Below are 9455 nucleotides of genomic sequence, written 5' to 3'. Positions count from 1 at the left end.
AATACGACACGACAGCTTGTTTGCCGGTCTCGACGATGTCCGCGACGACGACGTTTACGACCGTTGCAAATGCCGGCAATATCAAAAAAAATAACGCAATGGCGTCAATAAATTATGCACGTAATATAACAAGTAAGTAGGTACCTTTACCTACTACCGTAATAATATCATATTATTTTATTATTATATCATCCTCTTCGGCGCTGCATATTACGTAGAGGACAGAAAATTGGATTTTTTCAAGTCATCCCGAAAAGTTATCGGCCCCGCGTTTGTTCTATATAATAATATTATTATACACTCTTATCGCGACAAACTGTATAATAGTAATAATAATGCATAACACAATACGAGAACCAGTCAGACGATGAACGCGGACGACGGTCGTTCGGCGCATGTACCGCAGCCGTATACGTCTGGAAAGTAACGGGTCAATGTAATAATAACTACGTTCCCATATAGTATACCTCTTGTGTGGAATCGGGTATAATCCGTTGAAATGTCGGTACGTAACATAATCATAACGTGTACAATATGCTATATGTGCGCAGTAATAATGTCGACGGAAACTTACAATTTTGCCTTTCTATTGGGTTTTCCGGTCACAATGCACGTAGATCGGTAGGTATACTGTATGTATAGGGGCAGTGTAAATATTATATGTAATGGCTGTTAGTCTGCGACGGGTGCATGCACATACACACACACATATATATATACATATATATAGCTATATACGAGTATATAAAATATGATATTGACACGACGATCGACGATTGTTGCCGACAACAATCAATATTGTTAGGCGTGTAAAAAATATTCTAGTAGATGTAGGTATGACTTCGTAAATTTAACATACTATTTGAGGAATATAATGGTTATTTATCTTGTATTATTAAAAATTTCAAATTATTTAAATAAATAATAATTGTTAAACAAATTCAACAATCATCGTATAAAATGGTACGAGATATTCTAACGCATTATATACCTCATAGAATGGTATACGAAATATGGTAATAAATAATATTAAACTGTTTAAAAATACTTTTAACTTCAGGTCCAACTACTATTTATAAAATATCAACTCAATAATTATTGTAGTAAATATATTGTGTGATTATAATAAATTACAATTTTTTACTACAAAATATTAAGTTGTTCAATTTGAAAGTTTTATTTGTATTTTTATTTGTTATTCACTATATTTAGATTTTATAAATATATTATTTTTTTGCTTTTTAGTTACCCACTACATAAGAATGTATTAAACATAAGGATATAGCTGCAAATTGTAAGTTAAACTTCATAAAAATAATTCAATATTCATTATTAACATGGAATTTCATGATTACAAAGTACTATGCGTATGTGGAGTTACCTTAAATAATAAACATGTTATTCAATTTATTTTATAACGTGGGCGTTTACTATTGTTATAATGATACTTAAAATAAGCCAGAAAATCATATTGAATTTTTTGAAAATAATTTCTATGTAGTGCAATTATATAGCTAAAATAAAATTCAATCATCCTACACAATAGCCGTACCTTACATAATATTTTTTTTTTGTTTTTTATTGTGTCACTGTAAAAATTAATACAACACGTTTTTACCTAATACATTTATTTTCTGTTCACTGATGAAATCAAAAATTTGTCATTTGATTTTCTATCATCATAAAAAATAATGCAATTATAGTATTGTATTTATTTTCTTTAATAACCATTGTTTTGTTTTTCATATATATATATAAATGAGAAATAATTGATATTTGATTATCGTTGTTAATAAAATAATTGACTGAAAAAAACTCTTAACAAGATGTATCTGTAATATTAGTAATAAGGTACACGTTTATCATTAAAACTATTTAGTGGATAGACGAAATACCTACTATTAAATACTTACCAAAACATTATTGTTAACAAGATAACAAGAAATAATTGTAATTTTTCTAAAAGTAAAATATTTAAATAATAATATTTATAATAATAACTAAGTGGAATCAATTTAAAATTAAAGCTATGTTTTAAATCACATTAAAACTGTATAAAAATAAGAAAATATTTTTTAAATAAAAATTGTATATTTTAGTGAAATTGCGTTGATACAGTATAGTGTAATAATTGTTATAAAAAATAGTATTTATAGTATAATTATGTAAAAATAAATAATTGACAGAGATTGTATAAAATAAATTTTTTTCAGTAATATAATATTCATTTTTATTACAACCCGCGAGTAAAGAAGTTAAAGGAAAACCCGAATTGAAACTTGAAGCGTAGAACATACATAGACAATATTTCGTGATACAAGTTGCCGCAAGAGACAACACTAACGAGAACTCAGTAAATGCATAAGTTGATAAATCGGTGTTTGAATTCAATAAAGTACATTTGAAGTTTTAACACAATAGTTGGTATACTGCAGACGCCTTCAGACAACATTATTGTGGTATAATCGTTAACCAAAAAAAGAATATATTTAATAAATATCATAATACTTATTTGTAAATTGTACCAGAACAAGAGATTTTCCATAGGTCACGCTGAAAAACTTCCAAATCAAAAGGTACCTACACTCTGCAGTTTTCTATTTATTATACTCGTATTATGGTTTAAGTTTGTATGTATTACAATATTTTTTTGTACGTCAGCCGTATCTTTGAAAATTGATAAAGAAAAAAAAATCTCACGTTCATGTTTAAAAATTATAATACTGTCGAGAATATTATCATAGAGCGAATTATATATAATTATTATGAATATAGGTCGAAAAAATGATTCGTACACTAGATACAATTCGCGCGTAAAACTCTGTGGAGTAATTGACATAATAATATAATAATAATATTTCCCTGTAGACATAACTTGTGTCTGAGAGTTTAATCCAGTTGTGATATTGTGATGTATCTAATAAGATGTAGGTACATGTAATTAAAAATATATATGAGTACAATCGTTATTCTTGAAGTACAACTTAAATGCATTTACATGATGAAACTCATTTATATTAATTTAAATTTTCAAGTATTCTACATACCGTAATTATTAAAGATATAGAGTTTTGTGCTGAGACGATTGGATTTTGTTTAGACTCTATCGTCAACAATGCTCTTATTAAACACGATAGTAAAATATATTTTATTCTATGGTAGTGGATCGCTAATGCCGTACGTAATGCTGAATAATTGTTATTGGATTATTGTTAATTTGCGGAGCGTATCGTTCGATCACTCGTCATCATATAGGTAATAATAATAATAATAATAATATATATTATCGAGTTTTTTGGTAGCAAATAGGATAACATTATAATAATCTCAATCTGATATATCATGACGTATATTCATAGACATTTATTGTCTGTACGTGCAATTAAAATAACCACAAAAAACCAACACTCGTTGTTCGTTCACAAGTGCATTATTACGAGTACAATATGATAATAATAATGAAAAAAAACAGTTATAACAGACGTATATATGCAATGTGCACGTGTGTAAGTAGTTTGTGGTTTAAAAGTGATCGAAATCGAATATCCGCGGGGGCGTCGATAAAATCGGTAGGTATAGAACACGGCGGCGGCGGCGGCGGCGTTGTTACGAGTTTTGAACTTCCGTCGGCGGCGTGTGGTGCAAAAAATGCATCGAACGTCGTCCGCGGAAACGAGTGAGAAAAAAAAATGAAAAAATTCAATACCCACCGCCTATGAATGGCAAACGCCGGTGACCTATTGTGGGACGACGACGACGACGAAGAGGATGTAATAATAGTCGGAGCAGAGATGAAACGGAGAGAGTGAGTGCTAGCGAGAGAGAAGAATAAAATCGCATTTTCTTCCGCCCTCCGAGCGGGGCATCGCCGGCCGATCTGCAGCGTATAATGTAATATATATATATATATATGAGTACGAGTTATAACACACACGGCGGTATAAGGTTATACGCATGTACGGCGGCGGTCATTTGACCGAGTGATCCAGTGGCCGTTCAACGGTACATAATATTATGTGCCAGACGACCACGGTATACGCGTCCGGAAGTGTTCATATAGGTATATATTATATATGGATAGGATACGCGATGCCGTTCTCGGAGAGCAGATATTATATTATTACGACGCGAGCGGTGTCAGTCCGTGCGCACGAGTCGGCGGCGACGACCAACGTCGAATATGGCGATATAACACATAATAATATATAGGTATAGGCACACGTGTGTACGGCTGTGTGTGTACAATGTTATGAACAAATATTATTGTGTACGCACATTATCACAGGTAATAATCACCACCACTCGCAGATTATATTGTAATAATACATAATATTATATTATGCGATCTATACGATATTTACACCGCGCACGTGTTATAATAATATATATTTTATTATGCATATATTATTATTATTAGGTATATGATGTGCCGGGGCGGTGGGTATAATGACGGTTCGGTAGAATTCGCGTCTAATGCCGACGACGGTTTATAATACGCTGTCTAGGTGTATACACCGTAATAACATAATATCATATACGTATACGGCCACAACATCCCTACGATCGTGTGTACGCGCGGCACACAATACCGTTGGAGATATAGTAGGTACGTAATTTGCGGTTTATCGTCTGCGTATTATAATATATGTATTTAATAATAATATTGTATATTAGCACGGGTAGCTGTGCGAGCGGACGACGACAGTACGAGAGACTTGCGGGGATAATAAAAATATTACCTACCTATGTACGAGTAGCACGATGAGCGCACGATATTACGGCTGACTAAGTAAAAAATAATAAAACAAATGATTAGCGTTTCCGAGTTCCGACGTCGCGTCTACCGCATAGTCAGATACGATTATTTTGTACAAGCCACGAGTTGATTCGCCGAGCGTGCTTAACCCATTTTTTTTTTTTTGCATTGAACGATGCCCGCGTATTCAAACTCTGATTTTTAAAATGTTTCAATATAGATACTTATAAAGATCGTATTTTTGACTGCTTGTACAAAGTAAAGGATATAGTGACTTGTGGGAGTACCGATTTCTGTCTCAGACAATTTTAAACGAAAATCTGCACTCTTTGTTTGCTGTAAATAAAAATTTGATCGAATAGTTTTTCAGTTATTAACATTGATTGTGTGTTAAGAATAACATTTTTTATAAGTTTTAAAAAAATACATAAATAAAACATATATAATATTTGATTTAGTATTTATTATACTTGAACCATTTTTTATAAATTATAAATATCCATAGATTAACATATGTAGATTGATAATATATTTTTCAAATTAACGTAGTCCTTTATCTTCAAAACCTATTTTAATACCTTATTGTACAATCCTAATTTGAGCCCTGAAAATTACTTACTATAACTGTGTAGTTATATTTGTTTATAATAATACACTAGTTGTTGTAACTCATGAAAATTTTAAATTTTGTGTTCAACAAGTGTTACATATTTTGTCATCCAATCCATCATTCTGATTTTATTCCCCTTGTGGCACACGCATCATGAATATAACAACAATGTTAAGATTTTGTGTAAACTGGCTACATAATATATGCCATTTTAACGCTTTTGAATCAATCTTATTCGTCTATAATGCACATGACATAAACCGTCTTTTTCAAAATAGTTTTTTTATTGCAAAATAATATAATCTACCTACTTACAGAAATGTCACGGTAAGACAGTTAAAATAAACAAGTTATATAATATCTTTCTGAGGTTCAAATAATTCGATGGGTTTGTGTGTAACCGTACATGACGTATGATTGAGTGAATGTACAATATTTTCTGTATAAAACTTTATTTTGTATACAGTTATTTTCTGTTACATTTTTATTGAGAGCAAATTAAATTCGTTGAAGTTGCACTTGATAAAACGAGTAGGTATAAATAAAAAATAACAGTAACTTTTTTTTGTATACCTATTTCTCTGAATGTTTTCGACACTCGTACTCTTTTTTCACAATTAACACAAAACCGTTTTTTAATGTCATATATTTTTCATCCATAAAACGCAATTAAAAATTAAAAAATAAAAATTATTAATTTATTATTTTAAATTAATAACACTATTAAAATTAATAATAAAAAAATAATGCGCAGTAAGAAATTAGTATAATAGTGTGAACCATCATTAAGGCATAGGCGTTTATATTTCATTATTAATAAACATACATTATTTATATAATATAATGTACCCAAGACGCTTGTATCATTTTGAATTTGTTATGATTATCACAAAGTGCCTTCACATATTCCTAACCTACTAGTTTCGATTACTTTAAAAAATGTATAATAATAATCATTTGGCCCGTTTTTATGTATATTATGACGTGTCGGAGCAGTTCAAGTTCATCGCCTGTTTCGCGTATTGCCAAAGGATCAACGGTAAAGTAAAATATAACATTTACATTTTATTTGAATATATGTTGAATTTTACTATGTAAAAATAAACGTGCTGTCTAATTTAACATCAAAATCCTCTAATAGTATTACTTCGTTTCATGAAAATACATATGTTTATACAATATACAATAGGTACTTCTATATTTTATACTCCACAATTCAAATTTCAACCATTAATGTCAAAGATTATAATAATATATGAGTGTAACAGCATTTTTGGCTGCGATTTTTATGGTTGTACAAATAATAAATCATATATATTGTATTGATATAGTAGTCCGCACTCTTCAGTAGTAATACAAATCCGTTACACCTATACACATATTCTATAATATGTGGATGATATTTGATTAATGTAATTTATACATGTTTCACGTAAAATGTTCCTACTAAACGTCATAAGTTATAATTTTATAATTGAAAACCAAAACGAATAAAAATCATAGTTAATTTTTAAATTACAATCTGTTATAATCTGCCTTCGAACAGTCATCAAAAAAAAAATAAACATATATATTGGTACTTGATGTTCAACTTTTTAAGTATTCAAGCGATATGTTGAACGTACAATTTGTACTGTTATAATATTTAGGTATATACGAAAAAAAATTTTCTGCTATCAAAGGTATATATTATATTTTAGTAGTACACTTGAAGATTTAAACTATAAGTAAATTATTTTAGTATAAGAAGGTACCTATATTAATTTTAAGTAATTTAATAGCTTGATACGTGCCCAAGAAAAAGCATACAACTATTTTAAGTGAAAAACAATTGAAATTCTCTATCATATCATAACTATTATTATAGTCTTAATTGACTTATAATAATAATTATTAGGTATTAAAATGAATTGGTATTTGTATGGAATATGTACCTACTAAACGTTTTTAAAATTTAGCTGAGAAAAAATGAAAAAAGTATTATTAAAGTACTAATGAAATAAATTATTTTCCCCATTTATAGCAAGGTTTTCAATATTTTATTGTTCATAAATAATAATATTTATTTTGTACTGACAAATAAATAAAAATTACATTTAACTTAAAGCGTATGATATGAATCAACTGAATATTAATTTTAACTCTGAGAAATTAATTTGTGGAAACATAAAAAAATCTATATTGACTTTTTTATGTAACGTTATAGCGAGAGTTAAACACAATAATCAAGGCAGTAAATTTATTAAATTTGCGTACATAGCTACAATGTATTATGTAGTTGTTAATTTCGTTATTAAATATTATTGGTTTAAAATTATTTTGAAATCATTATTTGGATTGTTATGAGCTCACATTTTTATTTTAATTGCATCACTTTTAATGGTCTATACAATTAATTTTCTCATTTTTTGCTTTACAATTTAAAACTGTTTTTTGCAAAATAAGAAAGTATAAAACAAAATTTAACAGATATCCTACTCAATTTTAACTTTTACAATAATCCATAGTTACCTAGTAAAAAACTTGGATACGATGTGAGTATAGGACATAAACATATACACAATACACACATTTATTTTTTCATTGTTGTAACTTAATGAAATTGTGATTATATTCTTTTGTTTTTTACGTATTGTTTGTATGTAAAAAATAATTTGTAATCAACAAAAAACAAAAAAAACTAAAATACTTGTATTTGTTTTCAATTTCTATAATATTATGTGTTATTGTAAACTAATTTAATTTTAATTAGAAATCAGCCAGTAGTTGTGTTTATTTAAGTTTATAGTTACGTAACAGCTGCAAACTCAATAATCGGTCCCAGAGTAGCTTTTTTCCACAACTTACGTGCTATGATATAAGTACATTATCAAGAATAATAAAAAAATAATAATACTATTACTAAACATTTGATTTCACGAATGGTTAAATTAAGAATATTTAGTATGGATCTATTTACGACGTCTGTCTATCCATTTATACTTGAAACAATATAATACAAATATACATAAGTGCATGTAATAATTTAAAATACATTTATATAACATATGCATGTGCATATTATATTCTTTATTATTATCGTATGATAAATAATTCACATTCAATTACCTACTACGGACCCCTGCAGGATATGACGTGTACCGACGAAGATTTGGACGGATGAATAAAAATAATTATGTTACCGATATGTCGAATTATCATATGCACATGTCATGTTCAGTCGTTTACAGAGGGTGTGTCAATATTATATTAATAATATTATTTACGGTTCAGTGTAATGAAGCGGCTTAAAAGTTACGAGAAATCTGTGCAACTTGCCAGAGAGGACCTCTGAAGATTTATTCAACGTACTAATACGAAGAAAAAAGATTCCATAATAATCTTTATAATAGAGTAAATATTCCATATAGGAGTAAATAAAATATATATATATACACTATACATAAACATGTATTATGGTGTCTGTATTGAACTATATTCGATGTATAAGTATAGAATAAAATTTGTAATAAGATGATCAATATGACATTATTGTGTCAGAGCTTTATGACGGAACGGTGAGTGTTCACTCACCCGAATGATGTAAAAATGTAATTTTTATAATATTTCGTAAGTACTCGTACCGAATCAGTACAGTATATCAAACACTTATTATAGAATGTACACAATTAAAATATTAATTAATAATTATAAAATGTATTATGTGTCTTATAATGATTTGGGATAAGGGTTTTAATCTGGTTCAGTCATTATTAAAAAAATTAAAATGTATTATTGAATTTACTTTAATTATTACAATCTACTAATCGGAGCAAAAAAGTGACTGTAATTATAATGGTAGGTATTGTTGTATGGAATGTTTATAAATACGCTAACAGTGCTAACACGTTTAATGTTTGAAAGTAGGTAATTCACTCAATAACTCAGGACAGTCGCGCGTTTCTTTTTAATTAAGTAACTTGTAGAGCCAAGGCATTTAATTAAATTTTCTTCACGTTTTATATGATTCGATATCAAAATTGATTGCTAGTTGTTCGAGAAATGCTCCTATTTTATTTGTTCTATACTCAATCACTCGAAAAGTAGGTT

The 9455-nt window shown here is 28.7% G+C and overlaps 1 long non-coding RNA gene across 1 annotated transcript; it reads left to right on the top strand.

Annotated features, from left to right (window-relative positions):
- The first annotated feature begins 7947 nt into the window (after positions 1 to 7947).
- On the top strand, positions 7948 to 8769 carry LOC126549109 (uncharacterized). Its single transcript, XR_007603264.1, has 2 exons — positions 7948 to 8383; positions 8494 to 8769. It is a non-coding gene; the product is annotated as an uncharacterized LOC126549109 (long non-coding RNA).
- The last annotated feature ends 686 nt before the right edge of the window (positions 8770 to 9455 follow it).

Source organism: Aphis gossypii, chromosome 1 (assembly GCF_020184175.1).
Source record: "Aphis gossypii isolate Hap1 chromosome 1, ASM2018417v2, whole genome shotgun sequence".
NCBI classification, from domain to species: Eukaryota; Metazoa; Arthropoda; class Insecta; order Hemiptera; family Aphididae; genus Aphis; species Aphis gossypii.
Note: the sequence above shows the minus strand (reverse complement) of the source record. Positions and strands in the feature narration are given on the sequence as shown.